The following is a 19,491-nucleotide window of genomic DNA, read 5'->3' as shown; positions in this document are numbered from 1 at the left end:
CCCTTTGCTGGGACTGCAACCTGCCCTGTTCCCTGCCTAGCTCTAGCCCAGCCCCTTCTGGGGTTGGAACTCTCTGCCTACAACCCAACCCATTGGCTGGCTGAACCCTTCTCTACACCATTGGATTATCTGGAACCATGACTGACCCCAGCCGGGCTCTGGACTCTTCTGGCTTCCCCACTGAGGGGCTGTCTGTCTGATTTGCCACCTGAAGACGAGCAGCTGGGAGAGAGGTGGCAGGGTGGATAAGGGTGCCAATTCGGGAGTCTGCCTGATTGGGCTTAGATCTGGCTCTGCCTCGCATTGACAGGGTTACCTTGGGCAAGTAGTTCAACCTCCCCGTCCTTTTGATCCTTCAACAGAGGGCCTTTACTACATCTTTAAAATATTAGAAATAGGGGGCTTGCCTGGTGGCGCAGTGGTTGAGAGTCCGCCTGCCGATGCAGGGGACGCGGGTTTGTGCCCCGGTCCGGGAAGATCCCACGTGCCGCGGAGCGGCTGGGCCCGTGAGCCATGGCTGCTGAACCTGTGCATCCGGAGTCTGTACTCCGGAACGGGAGAGGCCAAAACAGTGAGAGGCCCGCGTACCGCAAAAAAAAAAAAAACACCAAAAGTATTAGAAATAGGTCTTAAGAATGATCCGCCATCTAGTTATTTTCCATAGCCAGACAACTCGTAGATCTCCATCAGCCTGCTGAACTGTTCCTTTTTCAGAGACTTGTTCATATACCATCCAGAAGTGTCCGGGTTTCCTTCTAACCGTTGTGGCTTGCAGGATCAAAGTAACAACCTGAATTTGATACAAGTTCAATGTCTTTTCCTTTAAGAATTAACTCCTCTTTCTGGGCTTGAGACACTGAACAAGCAACGCCTGGTTCAAACACTTTCAAACGCTGCTGATATATCTCATACAAGAAATTCCAGATTTCAACCAGAGACCTGTCCTCTTGAATGACAACGGTGATGGGGAAGCACACAGATCTCATCTTGGAACGGAAGCCGGGGTAACACCCTCCATTACATTCTGTACGTGACAACCGACAGTACAAACCACAGCCAGTTCCTTCCTATTTCCCCACCATTTGTCCACCCAGAGCCTCTTCTTTTTCCTTCCAAGGAGACTGAGTTTGACCCTGATGTGATTCAAATCCCTCTGCAGCCTCCTGTGGGGCCCTTCGTGACACCTGTGCATCCCTTCTGAGTGATGTCTACATTTTCTGGACCGTCGACTGCCTGATTGCTTTCATTCTCGCGGCAGATGCAGCAAAGAGAGACCCCGTCCCTGTGCTCTTGTTTCTACGTCAGTAAAGTCGGCTGCAGTACTGACCTCATAAGTTCACTGGGAGAATTCATTGAGTTCGTGCACACATATCAATATTAAGGGCTTGGAAGGATGCCCGGCACATTGTTGGTGCTACGTGTTGGCTCTAATTATTTTACTATATTAGAGTCTGTGACTTCTTGGATGAAGCTCTAGACCTTTCCGTGCTGCTCCCCAGAGCCAGGCCCTGTAGCTGGACCCCATCTCGAGGCCCCACATGCACTGGGCCTCTCAAGTTACGTTCCCCTCCCACTAGCCTGATAACCCATCATGCCCCCAACCTGGCCTACTCAGAGCACCAAGGAGGCAGGGTGTAGAGTCCCTCTTGTGATAGAATTCAGCCAGAATCCATTTGAATTTCCAGAGGCTAAACCACAGGACCCAAAGTGGACACTGGAGCCCTTGGAGACAAAGCAGAAGCTTTTGGTGACGGGCAAACTTCAGGAACTGCCACACAAGATGGAGCTTTGGTTGATTAGCTGGGGGTGCTGGACGGGAAGGGGGCAACACGGTTGGAGGAGATGCTGAGACCTGGCTTCCGGCTCAAGCCTTTACTTAGATTGCGTCTCCTGGCATGCGGTGTCTGGGGGTGCTCTTGGATAAGTAGGCGAGACAAAGTCCCTCACGCCCCAGTGGTGATGAGCAGACACTGGAGCTTTGTCCGCATTTGGGGAACGCTGATCTGCTGAGTCAGCCTGGTCACAAAAGGGTAAAGAATCAAGGAACTTTTTTTTTTTTTTTGGCTGTGTTGAGTCTTCGTTGCTGCGTGCGGGCTTTCTCTAGTTGCATCGAGCAGGGGCTACCCTTTGTTGCGGTGCGCGGGCTTCTCTGGCTTCTCGTTGCGGATCTCGGGCCCTAGGCACACAGGCTTCAGTAGTTGTGGCACGCGGGCTTCAGTAGTTGTGTCTCGTGGGCTCTAGAGCGCAGGCTCAGTAGTTGTGGCGCACGGGCTTAATTGCTCCGCGGCATGTGGGATCTTCCCGGACCAGGGATTGAACCCATGTCCCCTGCATTGGCAGGCGGATTCTTATCCACTGCGCCACCAAGGAAGTCCAATCAAGGAACTTTTGAAGGTTAGAAACAGGCCCTGGTTTCTGTGTTACTTTTTTCTTTTCTTTTTAAATTATTTTTTGTTGTGGTGAAAAAAAACAAACCAAACACATAACATAAAATTTATCATCTTAACCAGTTTTAAGTCTGCAGCCCAGCAGTGTCGAATATACACACATTGTTGTGCAGCCAGTCTTCAGAGCTTTTTGCAAAACTAAACGTCTATACTTGTCAAACTCCGCTTCCCGCCGCCCCGCCTCCCCCCGCCCCTGGTGAGCACCATTCTGCCTTCTGTTTCTCTGAACTGGACGACCCTAGGTACCTCATGTAAGGGGATCACACAGGACTGGTTTCTGTGCTGCTTTTGAAAACCTGGATTTTGGAAACCTTTATGACAGCCGTCAACACACACGCCATCCTCCCACCTCTTCTTCTCAGTCTCCCCCTTAAGGTCTCCCCCTGTGCTCAGCCCACAGGTACTGCTGTTCTCCCCACTCAGTCCTTGGCCAGTGCGTGGCCCCTCACACTTTTTCTGGGTGGGCTTCCCCAGCCTTGGCTCCAACCAGCCTCAAACAGCTGAAAGCTGCTCCCCCATCTGGAGTCTTTATCCTCCCTGGGCCTCTGCCCGACCTTCAGGTCTCAGCATTTTGACGAAACATCGGGGAGACGCTTGCATAGGTGGTCCAGGAACCATATTTTAAGCACTACTGCTGCGTCATTACGACCGATTTCCTTGTCTGTCTCCCCAACTACTGTCAGCTCAACTACTGTCAGCTCTGTCCCTCCTGACAGCCCACCTTGCAGACATCAGATTGAGTGAATGAAGGAAGAAATCCTAAAACACAGCTCAGTAGAAAAGTGAGACCAAGAGAAAGCTCTCAAGGTGGAGACGGTACATTGAACACATGCATCTTTTCCCTAATGAAACTCCACTCAAACTACAGCAGAGGGATTTAAGCGATAATATACAAACCCAGGAGGAGGGTGAAGCGGCAGAGCTGAAAGGCGGGGTCACGGGGCCGGTGGGAAAGCGAGAAGCCATGGAATCCCTGGAGTGTACAGGAGCATCAGCCCCGGTCCCTCTGGAAGTGGGAGTGAAGGCAAGGGAGGGATCATGGGAGCCATCCTAGGGGCTCCCCACCATCCCGTGTGAGCTTACCAGCACTCAGGATGCAGCCCACTTACCCAACCATCTTCCTGCCAGGGGCCCAGTCTCTTGTCCACACAAGTGCCCTAATTCTGGTGAGCACTGAGTTTTCCAAACTACCCACTGTCCCCCAGCGGGGCTCTGAACACTTTCTGAGCTGAAGACTCTTTCTGGAGCATCTCATCGTGGGAGCCTTCATCCAGAAACGGCAGTACTGCCCTTACCTTATTCAGCTAGACTTGTGCTTAAAACTCAGCGTTTCAAAACTCAACAATTTTTGTGTTAGGTATACAAATTTAGGTGGTGAACTATTTTAAAGTTAAAAAAAAAAAAGATTAATGCAAAAGTCAGCCAAGTGGTTACCTCTTTGGGGAAGGAATATGATGGAGGAGGAACACAGCAAGGGCTCTGTAGGACATTGAATTGTGTCCCCCCAAAATATGTTCAAGTCCTCACCCCCATTGCCTGTGAATGTGACTTTATTTGGAAATAAAATTAAATCTTTGCAGACTTAATCAAGTTAAGATGGGTCATACTGACTGGATTAGAGTGGGTCCTAATCCAATGACTGGTGTCTTTATAAGAGAAAGGAGAGGGAAGAAGGCCGGTGACCATGGAAGCAGAGATCGGAGTGATGCAGCTACAAGCCAAGGAACGCCAAGCCTTGCTGGGAGCCACCAGAAGCTAGGAAAAGGCAAAGACTTTCCTCAGGAGCCTTCAGACACCTTGATTGCAGACTTCTAGCCCCCAGAACTGTGAGGGAATAAACTTCCCTTGTTTTAAGCCACTCAGTTTGTGATCATTTGTTACAGCAGCCATGGGAAACTAACACAAGCCCCAAAGCTTTACTAATGTTATATTTCTTAACCTGGGTTATGAGTACTAGGGGATTGGCTTTAGTATTGTTTTTAAACTATACATATGTGATTTCACATTAACAAAATTAAAAATAAATAATAGCAGAAAAGGAACATCCAGCGAGGGTCTGGGCCTTGAAGATGTGTTCAGATCGGGCACATTTGGCTATGGGTTTGCTGTGCATGCCAAGATCGTGGCAGGTCTGTGGGATGCATGCTGGAGGGGGCTCTCTGGGGCTGAGCTTGAACATCGTAGATCATGGGATACAGCAGATGGCAGAGGGGTGGTGGAAGCTTCTTGTCTTACATGTGAACATCTCATGTGATCACCGTCCCAGGAGGTGCCATGTCAACAGGAAGATGAGATGTCCCTCCTTCCCGGGTGCAGCAGGCTGTCCACCTTACGGGAGGGTCGCAGACTGGATAGCTGAAGTGGGAAGGGTCCCTTCGGAGGCTCTGTGGGGTTCTGCTGACCTGCAGCATCTGTCTGGGAGGCAGCCCGAGGTCTTCCTTCTTCGCCCTGATAGGGGACGCTTGGCGCATAGCATCCCCCTCAGTGGGAGCCCTGTCCACCGCAAAGTGGGCAAGGTCTGAGCAGCCCCACCATCTCCAAGATGCTTATTACAATGCGGGGCCACACTTGGCTTTCTGTTGATGGCCCTGTGGAACTTCCAAGAGAAAGACGTCATCAAGGGCCAGAGGAGCCCCTTCAAGAAACTGAAATAGAGGAGCCACTGGGGGAGAAGCAGCCTCCACCCACCCCCGGTGTCATGGGACTTCCTCCGCAGGCCTCCTGCAAAACGCTGTTGCCTTCGTGAGCACTGCCCCCTGGAGCAACTTTCCTCTTCCCTTTGCTCAGCCAGAGGAATCAGAGCTGTGGGCTTTTTTGGTGATTTTCTTTTTCTCTGCTTGGTTCCCTGCCCTGTAGTTAAGAGGAAATAACAGCCATCCCAGGAATTCTCAATAAATGTATATTATTTAGCTGAAAAAAAAATTGTTAAAGGATGAGAAAGTGAATAGTGAACACCTTATAAACTGTCCTAAACAAATAGATGTTGGTTCTGAGTGTAAAAGCGCACTTTGAAAAGTGGGGAGAGATGGGAAAAAGTCACTTTATACCTCCCTTAAAACTGTGTTAAGTTCTGTTTAATGGCTATTCTGGGAAAGGGATATAATTCCTTTAAAAGCTGGACTGCCCTGCAGCTGAAGCCAAGTTGTAAAACTGTTTGGGACGTAGTAGGAAGGTTAGTAAAGAGAACAATCCTAAGGTCATTTCTAACGATTGACGGGAGGGGTGTTTGGAATGGTTTAAATGCTGGCTGTCAAGAAAACCAGTGATTGGAAAAACAACATCACGGGGCTTTTTGTATGGCCCACTGGTATCATGAGGCAATGTGATTATTTTCCTGACTTTCTGTTATCACAGGAAAAGGAAGAAGCAAGGGAATCAGAGGAGTGATCAGATGCCTAATTACCAGTGCTTCTCTCAGATAAATTATAAACAGGCAGTTAAAATATTCTCCTGCTGCAACAAAGAAACAAAGCAGCCTTTAAACACTTTGGATGTCAACATGCCCTAATTTCAAAAGCACTAGAGCTATGTATAACCCCAAAGATAATCTCTTTCTCCAAGGAATGAGTAAGCAGTGTTTAAAAAAAAAACAACAACCCTGACTCGCCATTCCTGGGCCTGTGGCAGACATCATTAATCAATCAAGGCAGATTATTTTTTCCATGTAACCTAAATGCTGCCCCAGAATTCTTCTCAACAATGTGTGCCTGACAGCTACTATAAATAGATCAGAATTGGATTGTGAGCTGAGCCAACCAAAGAGGCATCTAATATGATGGTTAAAAGTATAATCTTTGGAGCCAAATATCAGCTCAGCTAATGAAGCTTTCAGATAAATTTCTTTACCTTCAGAATGCAGATAGTAATAATACCTATCTCATTGGATTGTTGTAAGGATTAAATTAATCACCACACCTAAAGAGCTTAGAACAGGACAAATAGCAAATACTTGAAAAATATTATTTTTATTTTTCCAGAATGAAAAGTTAAAAAAGATTATTTACTATTTAACCCTGGAGGAAGAACTAGATTAGGATTTAGTAGGAATCTATAAGTTGAGGGTTTATTCAACAAAGATATATTTAGCAACTATTATATGCCAGATTGTGTATAAAATGTTGGAAATTCTGTGGCTAGCAACACAAGTAAGGTGGGACTTCCCTGGTGGCGCAGTGGTTGAGAATCCGCCTGCCAATGCAGGGGACACGGGTTTGAGCCCTGGTCCGGGAAGATCCCACATGCCGCAGAGCAACTAAGCCCATGTGCCACAACTCCTGAGCCTGTGCTCTAGAGCCCACGAGCCACAATTACTGAACCTGCGTGCTGCAACTACTGAAGCCCGCAAGCCTAAAACCTGTGCTCCACAACAAGAGAAGCCACCACAGTGAGAAGCCCGCGCACCGCAACAAAGAGTAGCCCCCGCTTGCCACAACCAGAGAAAGCCCGCGTGCAGCAACGAAGACCCAACGCAGCCAAAAAAAAAAAAAGACAAAGCACCAATTTTACCTAGGTGATATAAATCAGTCTTCCTCAAAATTGTCATCCTTTGAAATGTAGTGATATACTGACAAGCTATCAGTTTATATTCAGTTGTTTTACATCAAAATTCTATTTAATAGAAAAAGAATAATTGAGAAGCTAAGTGGACAATTAAATATGGAAGCTACTCAACCTCATTAATAGGTAGGGAAACAAATTAATACAATAATGAGAATGGTGAGGAAGATGAGAGAGCTAGAAGATCTATTTAGGCATTCAACATCCAAATATAAGGAATTCCAGGAAGAGAAAATCATATATAAATTTGTATCTAGACCAGAAGGGCAAGTGTCTCTAGATGTAAAGATCCACTGAAGTGCATGGCAGAATGAGTGAAAAAGACCCTCACCAGGGCATATTATTATGGCATTTCTGAATCCCATGGATAAAGAAGCAAACAAACAAACAAACAAATAGGATGGAGGGGGAGTGTTGGAAACTAGTTCTATGCAAAGAAACAGGAGTCAAAGTGGCATTGGAATTTTTTTTTAATTGGGGTATAGTTGTGGCATTGGATATTTTACCTATAATTTTATACCCAACCCATCTATCACTCAAGTGTGAAAGAAGAATAAAGCTATTTTCAGACTTCAGTGACTTTAAAAATACACTTCTATTAAAGGAATATTTTTTTAAAAGGTAAAATCATGACTCTCACAAATATAAAATGAACGTGTGTAAAATATCTTACCTCATTATTAATGAGGGAACCAGTAAGATGTTACAACCAGTTTAAAGATGTCAAGGAAGCACAAATTTATATGGAAAAAAGGAATTTTGAAATGAATTTATAAACTGATATGAAACTGGCTTTTGTAGGGAGGCTTGTGTGGGGTGGGGAGAGGGACTGTGGGTTATTTATTTGCATATCTCTAGATAAGAATTATTTTGCATTGCTATCAATTACCTACAATTTACAGAGTTGTGAAATAGCTCTAAGGCAATGAAATGCACAGAGCCCCCATAGAATCAAAATCAGAAAACTCAGAAAGGATGTGCTCTAAGCAATGCCTAGTTTTTCACCCAATCACAAAATTATCTGAGTACACTCTCAAGTGAATTTTATTAGGACACTAGTAGACACTTCCTCCTTCATTAAAAGGAGGAAATAAAAAATTTTTTAAAGTGAGGGAGGAGAGAGAGGGAGAGAGAGGTGGGATTCTCAACATAGGGACTAGGGTATCCATCACTGAGGTGGGAGCAAAGTCCTAGGACTAACAGCAGAGCATTAAGCCAGAGCCCAGTCAGCTTGGGTGCAGGAGGAAGGAGGCCTCCTGAGAGGCTCTGGGGAAGAAGAAATGGAGCTGATGTGCTTGAGCATATGGAAAATATCATGGGAAGGCCTTTGGCAGAGATGTTAAAGCTTTTAGAGAACACTAATGATGAGTCATAGAACATAAAATGAATTAAAAAAACGAGGCCATCATTAACTTTAGGAATACTGAAGGCTGCCTGAGAACAGAGATAAGTAATATTCACTTGGCTTAGCAGTGAATGATACTTGTATAGTCATTATAATGTAAATACCAACTATTTATTCTTCCAAAGTTGTGCTATGTTGGGATGATGGGGGAGGGGAAGTGATGGCTGTACATGAGAGAGTTAGGTACTCACCTACCAGAGTCGGTGAAGAATGTCTAAACATGATAAATTAAGAAACAACAGTAGAGAATTCCCTGGAAGTCCAGTGGTTAGAACTCGGTGCATTCACTGCCTTGGCCCGGGGTTCAATCCCTGGTCGTGGAACTAAGATCCTGCAAGCCATGTGGCGCGGCCAAAAAGGAAAACAAAACAAAAGAAATAGCAGTAGAAGCACAGTATTCTTAAACATGGAGATAAGTATCAGAGAAAATAGCTAGAAGAGTTGCCATTGGCTACCACAAGCAGATCCTGGTGGTGAGAAAGCTTAGGGCAGGGGACTGCTGGTTTTGGTTTGGCTTCTGTGCTAATAAGCATAATATGAGGTCATAAGGGTGGAGCTCTTGTGAATGGGATTAGTGCCCTTCCAAGAGTCACAAGGGAGCTTGCTTCCTGTGCTCTGCTCTTTGCCACATGAGAATGCAAGAAGTCAGTAATCTGCAACCTGGAAGAGGGCCCTCAGCAGAACATGACCAATGCTGGCACTCTGAGCTTAGACTTCCAGCCTCTAGAACTATGAGGAATAAACTGTTGTTTATAAGCCACCCAGTTTATGGTATTTTGTTATAGCAGCCTGAGCTAAGACAGGCCCTCACGACAGGATTAGTACCCTTTTGTAAGAAGAGAAAAGAGACCCCTAGAACCCTCTCCACCATGTGAGGAGACAGTGAGAAGGTGACTGCCTCTGAGCCAAGAAGGGAACTCTCACCAGAGCCCGACCAGGCCAGCACCTTCATCTTAGACTCTGGCCTCCAGAGCTGTGAGAAAACAAATATCTGTCGTTTAAGCCACACAGTCTATGGTATTTTGTTATGGCAGCCCATGCAGACTAATACACGATATGAAGGCACAAGGAGAAGACAGCTATCTACAATCTAAGGGAAGAGGCCTCAAAAGAAACTAACCCTGCTCACACCTTCACCTCAAATGTCTAGTCACCAGAAGTATGAAACATTTCTGTCATGTAAGCCACATCATTAGGGCAGCCCTAGCAAACATACAAGTATCATTCACCATTATTTGCACTTCCTTAAATGAAGCACAGCTCTCACACAGGAAAAAGAGTTCAAATGGGGCAAAGTTCAAACTCTCTTGTGCTTTCCTGTAGTTAGGACAAAACCAGATGGCAGCTGGAGGTCACCCACCTGAGAGAGAGCAGAAAGTGGAGGGGGGACCAGAGCATGGGAGCCACTGGGGCTATACTTGTCTTATACTTTGGAATTTGACCAAGGGGAGTAGAATTTGCTTTTTAATAACTATTTCCTTTTGTTCTCCCGTGATATTGATAGAGCTATGTTTTGTAACTAGGACACAAGGTGAAAAAGTTATATGCAATAATTGAAAATAAGTTTTTCCTATGAGGGTCAAACTAGGAATAATCAACTTTTTTTTTATAACATCTTTATTGGAGTATAATTGCTTTACAATGGTGTGTTAGCTTCTGCTTTATAACAAAGTGAATCAGTTATACATCTACATATGTTCCCATATCTCTTCCCTCTTGCGTCTCCCTCCCTCCCACCCTCCCTATCCCACCCTCTAGGTGGTCACAAACCACCTAGCTTATCTCCCTGTGCTATGCGGCTACTTCCCACTAGCTATCTATTTTACGTTTGGTAGTGTATATATGTCCATGCCACTCTCTCACTTTGTCACAGCTTACCCTTCCCCCTCCCCATATCCTCAAGTCCATGCTCTAGTAGGTCTGTGTCTTTATTCCCGTCTTACCCCTAGGTTCTTCATGACCTTTTTTTTTTTTCCTTAGATTCCATATATATGTGTTAGCATACGTCATTTGTTTTTCTCTTTCTGACTTACTTCACTCTGTATGACAGACTCTATGTCCATCCACCTCATTACAAATAACTCAATTTCGTTTCTTTTTATGGCTGAGTAATGTTCCATTGTATATATGTGCTACATCTTCTTTATCCATTCATCTGTTGATGGACACTTAGGTTGCTTCCATGTCCTGGCTATTGTAAATAGAGCTGCAATGAACATTTTGGTACATGACTCTTTTTGAATTATGGTTTTCTCAGGGTATATGCCCAGTAGTGGGATTGCTGGGTCGTATGGTAGTTCTATTTGTAGTTTTTTAAGGAACCTCCATACTGTTCTCCATAGTGGCTGTATCAATTTACATTCCCACCAACAGTGCAAGAGGGTTCCCTTTTCTCCACACCCTCTCCAGCATTTATTGTTTCTAGATTTTTTGATGATGGCCATTCTGACTGGTGTGAGATGATATCTCATTGTAGTTTTGATTTGCATTTCTCTAATGATTACTGATGTTGAGCATTCTTTCATGTGTTTGTTGGCAATCTGTATATCTTCTTTGCAGAAATGTCTATTTAGGTTTTCCGCCCATTTTGGGATTGGGTTGTTTGTTTTTTTGTTATTGAGCTGCATGAGCTGCTTGTAAATTTTGGAGATTAATCCTTTGTCAATTGCTTCATTTGCAAATATTTTCTCCCATTCTGAGGGTTGTCTTTTCGTCTTGTTTATGGTTTCCTTTGCTGTGCAAAAGCTTTTAAGTTTCATTAGGTCTCATTTGTTTATTTTTGTTTTTATTTCCATTTCTCTAGGAGGTGGGTCAAAAAGGATCTTGCTGTGATTTATGTCATAGAGTGTTCTGCCTATGTTTTCCTCTAAGAGTTTGATAGTGTCTGGCCTTACATTTAGGTCTTTAATCCATTTTGAGTTTATTTTTGTGTATGATGTTAGGGAGTGTTCTAATTTCATACTTTTACATGTAGCTGTCCAGTTTCCCCAGCACCACTTATTGAAGAGGCTGTCTTTTCTCCACTGTATATTCTTGCCTCCTTTATCAAAGGTAAGGTGACCATATGTGTGTGGGTTTATCTCTGGGCTTTCTATCCTGTTCCATTGATCTATATGTATGTTTTTTTGCCAGTACCATACTGTCTTGATTACTGTAGCTCTGTAGTATAGTCTGAAGTCAGGGAGCCTGATTCCTCCAGCTCCATTTTTCGTTCTCAGTATTGCTTTGGCTATTCAGGGTCTTTTGTGTTTCCATACACATTGTGAAATTTTTTGTTCTAGTTCTGTGAAAAATGCCAGTGGTAGTTTGATAGGGATTGCATTGAATCTGTAGATTGCTTTGGGTAGTAGAGTCATTTTCACAATGTTGATTCTTCCAATCCAAGAACATGGTATATCTCTTCATTTATTTGTATAGAATAATCAACATTTGAGAGACAAGATCAGCAGTCTGTAGTCTGAGGGCATAGATACAAAGCTTCTGAATGGTATTGTGAGAGGAGCCGTGGCTTTGGCTTGGACAAACGCGAGCACAACTTTTCCCTTTTCCAATTAAGAGCTGTGAGACCCTTAACTGGGGCAATTTGTGTAACTTCTTTGGACCACACTTTCCTCATCTGTAAAATGGGCAGAATACTACCTGCCTTGTAGAGATACTGGAAAGATTAGAGCCGTTGTACTTAAGCCCTGGGTACAATGCCTGGACACAACAAATGGTACTATTATGACTGTTGCTATTTTTGGGGAACACCCAATAAAGGTGATGGAAGTGCAGTGAAGGGAAACACAGTAAAGATAAAAGAAAGCTACGTTTTACTTAGTCAAAATCATAGAGACAAAAAGTAGAATGGTGGTTGCCAGGGGCTGGATGAAGAGTGAAATGGGGAGTTATTGTTCAATGGGTATAATTAAAGTTTTGTAACATGAAAATAGTTCTGGAGATGGATGATGTTGATGGTTACATAAAAATACGAATGTACTTAATACCATGAACTATATATTTAAAAATGATTAAGGGAATTCCCTGGTGGTCCAGTGGTTAGGGCTCCATACTTCCACTGCTGGGGACCTGGGTTCGATCCCTGGTTGGGGAACTAAGATCCCACAAGCTGCACGATGCAGCCAAAAAAAAAATAAGAAAGATAGTAAATTGTATGTTACGTGTATTTTACCACAAGAAGAAAAAAATTGGAAAAGAAATAACTTACTCCACAGTACAGCACACTTGATGAAAACACAGGGGAATTGGGGGGAAAAAATAAGCCATAAAGAAATTAAAAAATTTGACTAATAAAAAAAAGTTCTACTGGGCCAAAATCACTCTAAACAAAGACAAAGAACAAGCTAGGAGAAATATTTTCAATTCTATCCAACAGAGCTCATTTTCTTGCTGAAGAAGTCCATATGTTAGGAGAATGGCCTGCCAGAAGACCAGAAAGAGGAGTTCAGAGACTATAAATTCTAGTTTCTCCAGGAACTTCCAGAGGCACCCATGGTGGGGCAGGTAGTTGGGGCAGACAGTTCTTCAGGCTTCATGATATCCCAGCTCAAATATCCCTCTACATTCTCCATATCCCTTTTCTCTGAATTTTATGCTAAAACCTCTTTGGACACATATTAGGTGCCAATAAATTATTGAATTATTTCACATATTACAGTATTTTCGTTTCCTAGGGCTGCTGTAACAAATGACACGAACTGGCTTAATACAATGGAAATTTTACAGTTAGAGGCTAGAAGTTCAAAATCAAGCTGTCAGAAGGACCATGCTCCCTCTGAATGCTCTGTCAGAGGTTACCTCCCTGCCTCTTCCTAGCTTCTGGTGGCACCAGGCATTCCTAAGCCTTTAGTCGCATGACTCCAATCCCTGTCTCTCTCACACGGCTTTCTTCTCTGTCTTTCTTAGCCTTCACCTCATCTTGTAAGGATACCAGTCATTAGATTTGGGGCATACCCTATATCCAAGATGATTTTGACTTAACATCCTTAGCTAATTACATCTTCAAAGACCATATTTTCAAATAAGGTCACATTCTGAAATTCTGGGTGGATGTGAATTTTGGGGGGGACACTATTCAACCTTTTAGTTGCAACACAGAGCATTTTAGTTGCATCTTAAAGAAACCCCCATCTAACTAGCTTAAACAAATAAAAATAACTACTGAGACAATTAGCAGAAAAGTCTAGGAATATATGGAACATCAAGAATGGCTTGACCAAGGAAGTCAGTTTTTCTGTTTCATTCTGATCTGTCTTTTGCTGTGTTGGCCTCATTCTTAGGCTCCATCGTGTGGCTTTTGGCAGCTCCAGGTTCACATCATCCTTATTGGTGGTAATCCTAGCAAAAAGTACCTCATACCTTTCCCCAAACAGTATCAGCAAACATTTCATGTATATCATTGGCTTTTCTTAGGCTTTATGCCCATCTCTAAACCAGTCACTGTGGCCTGGCCTTAAGTCTATACCTCAGCTCTAGAACCAGGCATTGAAAGCACACAGACTAAGGATGGAGGAGGGGTTCTCCTCAGAGTGAACTTGGGGTATTATTACCAGGAAAATCATGCATGGGTGCTAGGTAGTGAAAAATGTAGCTATCCATTAGAATGTTAATCCTACTTTCATAGTTAAAGAGCTCCTGGAAGACAGCAACTCTGGTTTTCTTTTCTGTATTCCAGAGCCCCAGATAGCATCAGGCCTTCACATAAGTATTTGCTGGCTTGTTTTGAATTTTTAACAAGATTTAATCTCTGCAGACTTTATCCACTATAAATCTGCAACCCAGTTCCTGAACCAAGGTGACACACCCTACCCCATTTAGATACTCTCTTTGTAAAGCTCTATCTAGGTAGTAGACCAGTTGGCCATCTGTTGTGAAATCATTCTGAAAAACTTCCATGAAAGGGAACTGAGAAAAAAGGCTCATGATTGGGTCAACATGGCAGGAAAGAAACACAAGTGGCAGGAAAGAAACACAAGTGGCAGGAAAGAAACAGTGAGTGAAACTGAGGAACAAAGAAATACAGTGCCACTTCCCCACTTTGTCCCAACACACACACATACAAATCTCAATGTATCTGCTGGGATGGAGTATTGTTACTCTCACATACCCCAGAGCCCTGGTGGAGTAAATAAGATTCTGAGTTTAGGCATGTGTCATCGAGGGGTTTAGGCCTGAAGTGTTGTACCTTAAACACACGCAGATGGGCCTTGTATCCAAGGCCAATGCCCAAAGGGTGAAATCAGACAGCCCTTTAGCTAGATGAAGCTGGGCTTGGTAACCACCCTGTGGAGTTTAATTTGCTGACCTAGATGTAGTTTGCAGCCCACAAAACCTCATACCACAGCAAAGCTTTTCTTGTGCTGAGACAGCTGGCTGAGCGTGGTGTTGCAATGACTCAGTTCTTGGTAAAGGGTCTGCAGAAATTAGGGGCAGAGCTATAGTCCTAAGACCACAGTCCCAAGAGACCTTCCTGTTTATTCCATGGTGAGAGAAGAGGAACCTTCTGTTTGTGGGCACTGGTGTTTCATCAGAAAGGACAAGGCTGGGGCTATGGGTTTGGGCTGCGTATACACAGTCCACACATGATGGTCGGACAATTATACTCAGACTGATCATTCAGGCTTAACCACACAGGCCAAAAGCATTTTTGGAAAGTGGTCTTCAAACTGTGTGAACTGAGTCATATTTCTCCTTGACTTCCATTTTGAAATTGGGGCTAGTTTACATGAGGAAGCTGACTTCAATAAAACTGGGGTTGAAAACTGTGGGTTCTGAGGACTCCCCATTAAACATAGCAGATTGAACATGTGTATAAGCTTCAGCCTCCTCCCAAAACCCCACTAAAATATGAGTAAAGACACTTTTTTTTTTTTTTTGGCAGTACGCGGGCCTCTCACTGCTGTGGCCTCTCCCGTTGCGGAGCACAGGCTCCGGACGCGCAGGCTCAGCGGCCATGGCTCATGGACCCAGCCGCTCCGTGTCATGTGGGATCTTCCCGGACCGGGGCACGAACCCGCGTCCCCTGCATCAGCAGGCGGACTCTCAACCACTGCGCCACCAGGGAAGCCCAAGACACTTTTTTTTTTAAAAAGGCGTATATCCAGAAGAGAGATAAGAGCAGAGAGAGGGATCAAAAAAATCCTAGCTGAAGCCTATTGATGTTCAAGGGAAATAAATTTACTTTGGATATATTTCTCTATTGTGAAATACATATCTAATAATAAATTGTTACATTGATCAGTGTTCACTAAAATATTCACCATCTTTGTGTGAATGTATGTGCATGCTGTGTTGGTTGATTTAATTTTACATAAATTTATGTTCTCAAAAGGAAACATCTTAGAGTAAAAGGTGGCAGGGGATATAAATAATATCCATGTGAGTTTATGACATCAACTAGTACATTTCAACCCTAGCAGTGCATTAGAATCACCTTCAAGTGCTTATTAAAAATGGGAACCCTGGGACTTCCCTGGCTGTCCAGTGGTTAAGACTCCATGCTTCCAATGCAGGGGGCGCAGGTTCAATTCCTGGTTGGGGAACTAAGGTCTCACATGCCAGGTGGTGTGTCCCGCCTCTCCCCCCCCCAAAAAAGGGAACCTTTATTAAAAGTATATTCCTGGGTCTGCCTCAGATATATGAAATGGAACAGGATTGTGGATGGGGGAATTGCTAGGAATCTGTTTTTCCTTCAACTTTTTATTTTGAAAATTTCAAACTTATAGAAAAGTTGAAAGACTATAATGCTTACCCTATACCTTCCACCTAGATTCTACAATTATTAACATTTCATGACACTTGGGCTTTTTTTCCCTTTCTCTCTTTCTCTAACTATAAAATCTTTTGCTGAGACATCTGAAAGTAAATTTCAGACATCCTGACATTTTATTCTTGTTGTGGGTTGAATTATATTCCCCCCAAAGAGAGGTTGAAGTCCTAACATCTTGGTACCAGTGAATGTGACCTTATTATAAATAGGGTCTTTGCAGATGTAATCAAGTTAAGATGAGAGAATATTGGGTTAGGGTGGGCCCTAAACCCAATAACTGATGTCCTTATAAGGGGAGAGAGAGATTGAAGTCACAGAGAGATACACAGGGAAGGACAAGTGACCATGAAGGCAGAGATGCAGTTAATGCTGTCATAAGCCAAGGAACACCAAGGATTGCCAGCAACTACCAGAAGGTAGTAAGAAGAAGCAAGGACGGATCTTCCCCTAGGGCCTTCAGACAGAGCATGGTCCAGCTGATACCTTGATTTGAGACTTCTAGCCTCCAGAACTGAAAGAGGATACATTTCTGTTGTTGTAAACCACCCAGTTTGTGGTAATTTGTTATAGCAGTTCTAGAAAACTAATACAACCTCTAAGTACAGGAGTTACCAAAATTCAGGTATTTCATAGGAGTAAGGACATTCTCCTCATAATCAATACCATTACCACACCTAAGAAAATTAAGAATAATTCTATAATTTCCAATCCATAATCAAAAGGATCCAATTGTCCTCAAAATAACTTTTGCAGATTTTTTTTTTCTTTTTTGGTCAAAATCCAACCAAAGTATCTGATATTCATTTGATTGCTATCTAATTTATTTTAATTCTATTTAATTAAAAGAATGTAATTAAATTATTTTAATTTCTCTAATTTCTTTTATTCTGTAGTAATCCACCCTTTTAAAAAATGACGTTAGGGCTTCCCTGGTGGCCCAGTGGTTGGGAGTCTGCCTGCCGATGCAGGGGACATGGGTTCGTGCCCCGGTCCTGGAGGATCCCACATGTCACGGAGCGGCTGGGCCCGTGAGCCATGGCTGCTGGGCCTGCGCGTCTGGAGCCTGTGCTCCACAGCGGGAGAGGCCACAACAGTGAGAGGCCCGCGTACCGCAAAAAAAAAAAAAAAAAATGACATTAATTCTTTGAAGTATCCAGGTGTTAAAGAAAAAAGATTCTCAAACTATAAAGAAGACTTTATTTAAGATTATTGCAACAGGGGAGAGAGAGGGAGCTCGACTCCAAATTCAACAAGGACAGGTGGGGATTTACAGACAAAGAGCAGGTGAGGGAGTCAGTGGATGGAGATGTACTAATAGGAGACGTGGTGGAGCAGGGCAGGGGGAATCTTGTTAAAGATAGGTTAAGTCCTTAGACATTGTCGTGGGTAGAAGAGGACAAACTGGATTAGATATTAAGGGTGATCAGATAGCGAGGGTGGAGGGATGATTTAGCAGCACTCTGCTAAGATTGGGTTGGGTAGGCCCAAGACAGGGTGGGGACCAAGGTCAAGGCCTAGTGGAAAGAGGGTTCAAAGGGACCTGACTAAAGTCTGGTCAAGGAGAGAGGCTTTGTCACAGGTCAGTTGTCTTAGAGTATGTTCCACACTGTGAATTTGTCTTTTTGATTTCTCTTGGTATAATTTAACTGTTCCTCTATCCCTGTATTTTCTGTAAACTGGAATCTAGGTCATGAGGCTTGGTTAGAAGTATGTTAATCACTTTGTGTATTGTGTATTTTGGATTATATCACATCAGAAGGTGCATAATTGTTGCACTATTAGTGATGCTCAGTTTGATTGCTTGGTTAAGATGGTGACTACCAGGTCTCTCCATTGTAAAGAAAAGTCTTCCACTTGGTAATTCGTAAGTCATCTGTAGGCGTTATTTTAACCCAATGAGACTATCTTACTCTCCGATAACCTTTCATCCAATGGTTCCATTGTTAATCTTTGCCTAAATCACTTATTTTACTGGGGGCTGCAAAGTACTGTTTTCCAATTCTATCATTCCTTCCATTTTTATTGGCTGGTATTTCCCTTCCTCTCTCTTTTGTTTTGAATATCACTGTGAACGTGTGGATTTTGTTTTATTCATTGTGTTACCAACTGTAGTCATTATTTATTTTGATGCTCAAATTGTTTCAAATTTGGCCAGTAAGAATCCTTTCCAGCTAGCTCCTATGTCTCTGAATACTTCCTTGTCTTCTGGCACGATTTGATGCCCTAGGCTCACTTTTCCTGCCTGAGACTTGGGATTGGCCATTTGTTCAAGGGACAGGAAACAAGCCCATCCTTCTCAATTACCCATAAGTAAGGTGTCACTTTCCTTACCATTTAAAATAAGCTTAATAATAGCTAATGTTTATTAGGTACTGTGTGCAGGCACCCTGCAAGTGTTTTCCATGCATCACCTCATTCAATTCACGTACTAATTCTTTGTGGTCAATACACTTATGTATCCCCCTTTTACAGATGAGGAAACCAGGGTGTGGAGAGGTTACTTGCACAGGACCATTCAGCTAGCAAGTGGAGGAGTTAAAATCAGAACTCAGATCATTCTGACTCCGAAATCGAGCTTGGAACCACCATGCCATATTGCCAATTTTGCTACAAAAAGAGAAACTGCTTTAAAAGAACTGAACTTCATTATGTCTATAACTAAACAAAACAAAAACCCCATGCTTTAAGATGATAGGCATTACGTAAAATTTAAAGAAAGAAATCCTTGAGAAATTTGGTAACTTCCTCATTAATTCTAAATTGCCAGTAATCACAGTTTAGGATAACCTGGGCCAGGCCTGGAATGTGATTAGCAACTCAACCAGAAGCCTTATCATGGAATGAATTGGAGCAGGGACTTTGGACCAAGTTAGCGTAAAAGCCTTCCAAGCTTCTCATAGCTGCAGAATTTTTCTCTGTTTCTGGGGTGGTCTGTTCAGCACTTAAGCTGTACAGGTTAATGGAAGGGATAGATAGGGGCAGGGGGGAGAGCTGCTGTGACTATGTAGCTGTATCCTGGTTCTCGTTGGCCCAGGGTGCTGGGGAAGTTGGGAGAGGTGACTCGCCCAGTCAAGGGCTGTGACACCTGCAAGAAGGGGCCCCTTTTTCTAATTTGCACAAAGGTGCCCTGTGAGCTGGTAGAGGCCCTACCTAAGTAAAGTCCTCCTGGCTTGAAACTGACTGTTCTGGGTTCAAGGGCGAGTGACTCTCTATTATCTCTTAATGAGAGAAAACTTCCTGCTCCCACAGGAATTTCCAGTTATAGTTATTAGCTTAGGTGTAACCCGAAATTTAAATGTAATTACATTTCTCTT

The 19,491-nt window shown here is 43.5% G+C and overlaps 1 pseudogene; it reads right to left on the bottom strand.

The window, feature by feature from the left end:
* Window positions 1–616: 616 nt before the first annotated feature.
* On the bottom strand, window positions 617–4,439 carry LOC136127956 (large ribosomal subunit protein uL6 pseudogene; annotated as a pseudogene).
* Between the last annotated feature and the right edge of the window lie 15,052 nt (window positions 4,440–19,491).

This window comes from Phocoena phocoena, chromosome 9 (genome assembly GCF_963924675.1).
Source record: "Phocoena phocoena chromosome 9, mPhoPho1.1, whole genome shotgun sequence".
NCBI classification, from domain to species: Eukaryota; Metazoa; Chordata; class Mammalia; order Artiodactyla; family Phocoenidae; genus Phocoena; species Phocoena phocoena.
This window is presented reverse-complemented; position numbering and strand designations above follow the sequence as displayed.